Below are 10,085 nucleotides of genomic sequence, written 5' to 3'. Positions count from 1 at the left end.
GCTCCTGGGCATGGAAGCCTTTCTGCATCTCCCATTTCTTGTTTGTGGGGAATAGACTCCAGCCTCCATGACCTTCCCTGAGTTCCAAAGGGCAGGTTCAAACTGTTGCTAATCAGGGAAGGGAGGGGATGCAGAGAGAAGGGAGGAGCAGTCAGGAAACAATAGTGCAGCCTTGGGGCAGGGTCCTGGTTCCCCCTCAAGGGATACACATATCAATATCTTTGAGCTCTTCTACAGAACTAAAACCCCCAACAAACTGAAGATATTAGCATTCTTCATTCCGGAGAAGGTCATAGTTTGATAACCTGGAGAATCTCATCAGGAAACCACCTGAGGCCAGATCAAAGGAACCAGAGAAACTCATCAGGAGACCACCTGAGGCCAGATTAAAGGAGTGTAGGCCCTGTGCATACCCTAATGCTTATTAGCAACTCCGCCCTTGAACCATTGCTATAAAATTCCTCCCCAAACCTTCCCTGGTTTGGACACACAGTCTTTCAGGGCACAAGTCTGCTGTGTCCCCCTTTGCCTGGCAAAGCAGTAAAGTTCTTCTTTTCTACTTCACCCAAAGCTCTGTCTCCAAGACTCGATTCAGCACCGGTGCACAGAGGCGGAGTTTTCAGCATCAGGCAGGATAACATAGTGACCCTTCTGTTGTCACATGTGGGCTTTGTCAAGGCAATGACTAGGCAAGCTCTGGAGATTAATGCTTCAAAGAAGAACCCCTTCAGTCTATCACTAGATTGCAAGTGTGAAGATGATGTCATCACTTTGGAAAATGACCTTGTCAACAAGGTCATTTTGGTTTATGATCTCTATTTTCCAACAATGCTTTTGGTTTATGATCACTGATTCACTCACTCTGTCTCATTATTTCTTCTTAAGCAGATCCTGACAAAAGCCCATGTGGGCAAAGGTCTCACCTAAGTTAAAAGTCTCTGGTTGTGATTATTTTTTATAATTAGCATGACTAAGGAGCAAAGGGCCCCCCCCCCGAAATGCTCTTCAGAACTAGGACCATGAGTTCAAGCTAGCTTATCATAATGTGGCATCTGTGTGAGGCCTAAAGGGAATTCTGCTCTCATATAGAATTAATCATTCCATCTAACCAGTAATTGGGCACAGTTTAGGGGTCTCATATAACACTCAACTGAGATAGGAAGGAAGAACCAACTCATATTTCAAAAATTTTAGCCACATGAATGAGCCTGAGTGAATGCTATTTTCAGCTCCTTGGCCTCCGGGCCCTCAGCTGTCCACTCCTCATGAAGAGGAGGCGCTTCAGCATTAGCCCAGGTGAGCATTCAAGGAGAAAACCTGATTCCGGTGCCAGGTGAGACACACCAAGGAATACTATATATAGAAAGATATAATCATGGCTCCTATCTTTAAAAAACTTGACATCCATATGGGGAGCTATGCAAAAACTTGTTTTGTAAAAACATAAATTGAATTATCTAAATACTAATAATCAACTCATGATTCACTGGCAACTGAACGCTATAAATAAAAGTCCTAAGACCTTAGAAAACAGAGTCAGTGTAAATCAGACTAGCCTGCCACAGCCTCACAGGGGTGGGGCTACAGGCAGCCCTTGAAGGTGGGTAGCTTTGGGAACTGATCACTATTACTTCTTTTATCCTATGTATTTAGCCACAAAGGCTGATTTTTTTTTTTTTTTTTTTTGCAGTACGCGTGCCTCTCACTGTTGTGGCCTCTCCCGTTGTGGAGCACAGGCTCCAGACGCGCAGGCTCAGCGGCCATGGCTCATGCGCCCAGACGCTCTGCGGCACGTGGGATCTTCCCGGACCGGGGCACGAACCCATGTCCTCTGCATCGGCAGGTGGACTCTCAACCACTGCGCCACCAGGGAAGCCCAAAGGCTGATATTTTAACACCTGGAGTCTGATTGTCCTTGGGAGGTCTGGTGATATTTTTACTGTGACTATGGCCATTTTCCCAGGATAATAGTCAAGCTCCATCTGATAATTATTTATTTACTGGATTCGTTGGTGCTCCCATCAATTTCAGTAGAGCTGTCTTGACCTGAAGCATCATCCAGGGCTGAGGCTAGTTGAGCCTCCACACTGCTGGGTCCCCTAAGGTCTCACGCTGAGCTCTGACCACTCAGAGCCTTGCTGCACTGTCTCAGCCAGGGATCTCCTGCCAAACAGCACCCAGAACTATCCTAATGTCTTCCTCATCAGTCCTGTATGGCAAGCTCTGGGTTGGCACAGGGGCTACAGAGAGGATTAAGATGGGTATTTGTGGACTGGAGGGACACACAGTCCTCACATAAACTTTAGCTTAATGCTGTGAGTACAATAACGGTGGCAAGCAAAGGGAGCTAAGGGAGCATGGAGGGGGCTCGAGAAGGCTTCCTAGAAGAGGTGGTGCAGGAAATGAGCACTGAGAAAGTAATGAGGCCAAAGAAGAGAGCTGATGGGATGGCATTATAAGGTAAGAGAACGCCATGAACAAAGACAGGGAGGTGAGAAACTTGGTTGAACTGCAGTGGTGTGCAGTGCTGGCTCTTTTGCTAGAGCTGGTTGGAGACGTTCAAGAATTTCCAGTTGTCATATTCAATATCCTGTGATAAACCATAATAAAAAAAATGAAAAAGAATGTATATATGTCTAACTGAATCACTTTTCTGTACAGCAGAAATGAACACAACATTGTAAATCAACTATACTTCAGTAAAATAAATTTTTTCAAAAAAGAATTTCCAGTTGTTAAAACTTTCGTAGCTTGAAATTGGCTATAGTAGGAATATTTATACCATGGAAGTTGACAAATGCTACAAATAAGGACCTTTTTGTTTATTAGAAAGCCAGTTTACCAGCACACCATTGGACCTTAATGTGAAGAAGTAAAAGCAATTTGTTAATTTTAGAAGTAATGGGACTCTTGGTTAAAAGGAACAGAAGTTTATGCTAAGGATACTGGGCTATCTTGTAGATTCCAGGCCTTTAGAAATGGATCTAAACAAGAACCTGAACACTGTCAGGACCTTCTGGCTTTCAGCTCTGCTTTTTTCTGATATCTCGTCTCTGTCTCTCCCTCATTTCTCTCTCTCCCTCCTACTCTCTCATTTCTCCTCATGGTATCTCTGTGTCTCTGTTCCAGATGTCAGGAAACATCACTGACATGGTTCTTGCAATTTAAATATTATAGCTTGAACTACTGAAAAACACTTATTTCCCCTTCTCCGTTCCAATCCGAAAATGTTCTAGAGAAGGATTATAATTCACTCACTTTGGCCAGGTGTTCACTTCTGGACCAACCAACGGCAGTAGAGGAGGTGTGATTTGGAGAAGGAACTGAAATGGCCCCTATTTGGTCAAGTGCCTATCCCAGAACCTATCAACTGTGGCCAGAGGTGAACACCAGCACTTGCAAGGTAACCGTGTGGGTATGTAGGGGTAGCAATATCCAGAAGAAAAGGAAGAAAAGCAATAGGTTTCAACGTGGAGAAGAAGCATAGCAGAAGGTAAGCTTATAAGGTAGGTAGACTTTTGAATAGCAGGCTTGGGCTTCATCCAGGGGATGACTCAGGGGACAGGGCTGGGGCACCTGGGGAAAAGTATAGCGGTCAGGTTTCTGTTTTGAATAGATTGCCATGGCTCTGCTGTGAAGGATGAGTGTATGACCGGTCCAGCTGTGGCAGAGAGAGCAATTAGAAGATAACTGCTCTAGCCCAGGCAAGGACTGACTTAATTTATTTCATCTCACCTTAAGCATATAACTGTGTTTTGTTTCATCTGTTTCTTTTTGCTGGCGTCATCATATTACTCCTTGTCTTTTTCTTCCCCTCATTAACTTGCAAGTGCTTACCATACTAGTGGTTATCTTCCTTCACCCAAAGGTCATAAGCAAACTCATTTTTCCCTCAGATTTATATCAAACGAGATGCAAGATATTTCTACACAGTAAGGCCTTGTAATCCCCCATTGTTGCTTCCCTTGATAAGATGAGGCCTTTAAAAGTCATTACGACCCAGCTTTTTCCCTTGACCTTCAGAATGCTTTCCTCCAAAGACTTATTATTATGGCTTAGTATAGCTTATTTTATTCCATTTTAATACAGAAGAAGCACAGTGTGGGGTTAAGAATATCAAAGAGGAGGAGGGAGAATGAACTGAAATAGACAAGACCGGAAAAGAAGGAGAGAGTCAGGGGAACAGCCACGAGGGCCTGGAACTCAACGATGAGCTGGAAGGAAAGAGGAGATTGCACTTGAGCAAACAAGAGGCTCTAGAAGAGAGCAATAGAAGAGGAGAATGGAGAGAAAAGACCAATATACTTTTGAATTACTTTTGCTCGTTAACCTCTATTTCTTTGTTGGATTGTGTTTGTACCAAGACTGATCCATCTGGGGTCCCAGATGTATATAGGTTATAGTTTGCTAAGTCTCTTTGTAAAAGTTATTATTTTGAAAATCCATCCAGTAAGAGCCCCTTGTGTGCTGTCTTTTGGTTACTACTAACTAAAAAGATAAGCTTCTTGCTTCTAACAGGACAGATTGGTTTTGCACGTATTCTTTGTTTATAAATAGACTCACATGGTATGTTCTCTTTTGGGACCAGCTCCTTTGGTTCAATATTATGCATGTGCTATCCATCCATATGGTAGCAAGAAGCTGTAGATCATTCATTCTTGTAGACATGTAGAATTCCATTGGGCAAATACGCTATAATTGATTTACTCTATCCATATGATGAGCATATGGGTAGTTTCCAGTTTGAGTTTATTATGAATAGTGCTGCTAAGCCCCATCCAGTTAATATGAAAACATGTACTCAGTTCCTTATTTTCTAAATTATTAATTTATTTGGCATCAAGGAGTAGATGAAAGTTTTTAACCAGTCCTGAATTTAGCCGATCTAATCTCGGTCAGAGGACTGTGACGGGCTATGCAGCATGAGACAGGTTGGGGGTGGGGGAGACAGAACAATATAATAAAAGAGAATAACATTTTGCCTCTGGCCAAATGGGACTCATGTGCAAGGCAAGATCCCAAAACTGTAGAACACCTTAATCTCCTTGGGACACTCTGCCTCCTTCAACTCACCCTCTTCTCTTACACAAAACTTCACACCATCGTAATAGAACAATGCAACGTTTCACCTAATCCATCGTTAACATGCCATGGTCACACTCCCCTCAGTATCTGCTGCTATTTCCATTTCTATTGGACCGACAACGAGTCTAAAATTTATTCATTTTGTTGAGACAGACAATGCCATGTATTAAATTGCTTCCCTCCACCCCTTTTTTCTTTATGTCTCCATATGCATTTGCCTTTGAGATTGGAATGGAGCCTATTCATTATGCAGGAAACAAAATTTTAAAAAAATGATCTCTAAATAAAGCAGTGCACATGGGTCCTCAGAGTTTGTCAGAAACACGCACACAGAGCTTTCCACTGTAAGAATTTTCTACCTTATTAGAGTTGACATTTAGCCCAGCCCCACATCTGAATTGTAGAAAATGACTCTTCTAAAATAAATTGGCAGAGTACAGATGACCTTGCCATCTGCATGAATTATTTTAGCTTTGGAGTTTAATGAAAGATGTAGTAGCAAATATTGCATTTCCATCTCAGGGTTTTACCCAATAGCCATATTTCCTGTTTCCTACTTGCAACGAAAGGAATGGACGGAAGTGGGGAATGGAGGAGGGTGAGCCCGGATGGGAGCAGGCCTTACATCTGTCATTGACTGAATTATGACAATGGCATCATGTAGATTTCACAGGTGCAGTTAGGAGGCAGGTGGAAATATTTATAATTTGCAGTAAACACTGTCAGCCTAGCAACTGACAGGCTGTGGTTAGGATGTGAATTTGGGAGGAAAGTTCTGCCAACAAACCTAAACAATTTTTCTGCATCATTGATCAGTTCCTCATTTGGAAATGGAAATGTTTGATTTGAAAAACTTTGCATTTTAAAGCAGCTTTCAGTCCAGGAAAGAATGCTAAATCAAGAGCTCAAAGAGCTGGATGCCAGTCCTCTGTCTACCACGTCTTAGCTGTTTGACCCTGGACAAGTCATAGCCTTTCTAGGCCTCCCTTTCTTGGCTAATGATTTTCAGATAAAGAAGTTGATTGATGTGAAAGTCTTCTCTGTAAATGATTCAGCCCCGCTCTCAGTCAATGAAATAAGATTGTGACAAGATATTTCCCTTGGGAAAATGTGTCTTACAGCAATAGTGTGCCAGCTAATAACATAAATGTTTGTATTCTGTCCTTCTGCTAATTTTTCTCTTCTTCTTATGGATTCTGGGCCGTATGGAAGGTCCACACGCACATGTAGGTGGGCCATCTTGACACTATAGGAAGTGTGGCCATGGTTTTATTGCTCCCTAACTAGAATGTGTGAGTATGGATGCGATGGCTGGGGGTGTGGTACAGAAGGAGGAAGCAGGGTCCCTGGGCCTCCAGATTATCAATAAGCATTTTTTTGATAGTAAAGATAAATTGGAAGAGAAAAAAAATGAAATTAATCTCTTTCCTCATGGAAAGCTGATGACCCTCTGGGGCACACCCTCCAAGCAGTTTCCGTAGGGAAGGGCTCTTCAATGGGAGTTGAGGACCCTAGGAAGGCCTCCCAGCTCTAAAAGATCCTGTAATCACTAAGTACCGAAGCTCTACCCTCAGACCTTTTGGTTCACATGGAATCCAGATGGGATGAGCACTTTTAACATTTAGATGTGGTAGGTACACAGGTATCAGATTGTTTTTCCAGCATCGTGGGTGACCTTGGAGAGCATCATGAGCCTGAGGGTGGGGATGGGGGTGGAATAAACAGGAGAGGAAGGTGTCAGCTTTGCAGAGAGCTAACCCAGCACTGGGTTCATGGGTAAAAGAATGGACTCTGTGCTCAAGGGAGTCAGTCTAGTGATCACCCAAAACATAAGCAGGTGATAACGCAAAGCAGAAAGTTCAAAGATACAGAAACCCATAAAGCATGAGTCTAATATTCTCATTTCATAGCTGAAAAAACTCAGGCCCAGGGGGAGTGTAAGTGACTCATCCAAGGTCACCCAAGATAAGTGACTCATTCAGAGTCACACCAAGGATCAGATCTCGCACCTCAGAGAAAATTTCTCCTCTCACCAACCCCCTTCCTCTGTCTTCTTCCTTCTTCCCTCTCCCCAGAAGGGCTGCTGCATATTTAGCACCTCAAACATGCCAAGACTATGCTAAGTGTTACAAGGATACTTTGCTTTTAATCTAAAAAAATTTCATGAGTAATATATCATTACATGTAATTTTACAAAAGAGTAAACTGAATGTGGAAGAAATCAAATCTTCTCCTTCTTCCGTGGTTATAGATTTGTGGCCAGAAATAGAAAGCTAGATTACACTTCCCAGCACCCCTTGCAGCTAAGCATGGCCGTCTGACTAAGTTTTCTCTCTTGAAATAAAGGTAGTGATTGCCACTTCCTGGGTACATCTTTAAGATGATGAGGGTGCTTCCTTGACTCTCTGTTTTTCCTTCCACTGACCAGATGTAGATGATATGAAGATCCTTGGGGAGAGCAGAGTCCCAAGAGAGAAGGAACCAGTTCCCTGAGTCACTACGTGGAAGAGAACCTCCTGCCCACCTGAACACCTGCCCTAGACTGTTAACAGAGCGAGAAATAAATGTCCATAATGTTGGAGCCATAATATAATTGGGTCCTTTTGTACAGTGATTAGCAATCCAAACTAGCACAATGAGGTGTAATCTAGAATGGTTAAGTAACAAACACAAGACCACACAGTGATGCAGTGATTTGGTCATGATTTCTCCTAAGATCTGATTAAGTCTAAACACTAAAGCATTGATCTCCAAAGTGGGACACAAGATAAATCAATATTCAAAAGGACAGGGTTTAAATAGGTGAAATTCTATTACTATTTTGTGTATTTTTTAAATGTACATACTATATCCGGACAATTGTATATGAATAATTTATAAATAAAAATATATACATATGTTGGTGGTATGTGTTTGAAATCTTTTACTGACGGGGTAAACTCTTTAAACAGCTAGCCTGAGTGGTACTTAGAGTAAAGTGGAGGGGAGCACGCAGTGATGGTTTTGCCTCTGTGGTTTGCGCCCTGTTACCATTCAAACTTCAAACCACCGGGACCTTTATAGATGCCACTCGTTTTTCACTGATTGCCGATTAATCTTCACCTTACAGAGTGAAGTAAGTCAGAAAGAGAAAGACAAATACCGTATGCTAACACATATATATGGAATGTAAGGGGAAAAATGTCATGAAGAACCTAGGGGTAAGACAGGAATAAAGACACAGACCTACTGGAGAACGGACTTGAGGATATGGGGAGGGGGAAGGGTGAGCTGTGACAGGGCGAGAGAGAGTCATGGACATATACACACTACCAAACGTAAGGTAGATAGCTAGTGGGAAGCAGCCGCATGGCACAGGGATATCGGCTCAGTGCTTTGTGACTGCCTGGAGGGGTGGGATAGGGAGGGTGGGATAGGGAGGGTGGGAGGGAGGGAGACGCAAGAGGGAAGAGATATGGGAACATATGTATATGTATAACTGATTCACTTTGTTATAAAGCAGAAACTAACACACCATTGTAAAGCAATGATACCCCAATAAAGATGTTAAAAAAAAAAATCTTCACCTTCAAGACTTCTTCTTTTGCAATGTAGGAGGAGAATAGAAGAACAATTCTTTTGCTTTTCCTACCTTGTTTAGCCTCCCCGGAGCCCCTAGGCAATGATTTTTTTAGAATCTGTGGCTGAGGCTTTTTACAAATGGATATTTGTCATCAGGTACTTCTATTCTCCCTGACATTGTGAGCCTTGCTATCCAGCTTTTGCTTGTACTCATGCATGTGCTTCTCTGTAAGAGGTTTCACCTGCAGTATGGAAGTCTGACTTTCCTGCAAGATTGTAGGTTCCTTGAGGTCTGGACTGCTACAAATCCTCTGTAACTCTTCTAAGTTTCTTACATGCTGCCTGGCCTCTTCATGGTCAAGAATTTCAGCCCAACCCCCAGCGCTTTCTGACATCCTGTTAGCATGCTCTGCCCTCCTAAACTTTAGGGGAATTTTCTAGTTATTATCACTGCACAACAAATTAACCCAAAACTCATTGCCTTAAAGTGGCATTTATTTTGCTCATGGAATTGCAACTTGGGCTTGCCTCTGATCCAGCTGGCTTCAACTGGGATGGTTCAAGGCTGGGAACTGGAATCACCTTGAAACAGGAGGGGAGGGGACAGGATAGAACCTTTATTTTTTTAATTGGAGTATAGTTGCTTTACAACGTTCTGTTAGTTTCTGCTGTGCAGCAAAGTGAATCACTTATATGTATACACATACCCACTCTTTTTTTACTTTTCCTTCCCATTTAGGTACCACAGAGTACTGAGTAGAGTTCCCTGTGCTATACAGTAAGCTCTCATTAGTCATCTATTTTATACATATTAGTGTATACATGTCAGTCCCAACCTCCCAATTCATCCCACCCCCTGCTTCCCCCCTTGGTAACCATAAGTTTGTTGTCTACGTCTGTGACTCTGTTTCTGCTTTGCAAATAAGTTCATCTGTATCATTCTTCTAGATTCCACATATAAGCAATATTATACAATATTTGTTTTTCTCTTTCTGACTTACTTCACTCTGTATGACAATCTCAGGGTCCGTCCACATCTCTGCAAGTGGCACTATTTCATTCCTTTTCATGGCTGAGTAATATTCCATTGCACATATGTGCCACATCTTCTTTATCCATTCATCTGTCGATGGACATTTAGTTTGCTTCCATGTCCTGACTACTGTAAATAGTACTGCAACGAACATCAGGGTGCATTCATCCTTTCGAATTCTGGTTTTCTCTGGATATATGCCTAGGAGTGGAATTGCTGGGTCATATGGTAGCTCTATTTTTAAAAGAATGACATAGCCATTGAGGACACGACAAAAACTGGTTAGAACTGATTAGGCCCAAGATGGCAGAAGATTCAACTTCCAGTAGACCTTGAGCCTCATTAAACATTCATCATAATACATTAGCATACTAAATAACACACCCACAGGTGCCATGACAGTTCT

The sequence above is a fragment of the Delphinapterus leucas genome, chromosome 1 (genome assembly GCF_059928025.1).
Source record: "Delphinapterus leucas isolate spDelLeu-1000000601 "Yukka" chromosome 1, BTC_Dleu_Yukka2, whole genome shotgun sequence".
Taxonomy (NCBI): Eukaryota; Metazoa; Chordata; class Mammalia; order Artiodactyla; family Monodontidae; genus Delphinapterus; species Delphinapterus leucas.
The sequence above is the reverse complement of the archived record's forward strand: the minus strand, read 5'-3'. Positions refer to the sequence as shown.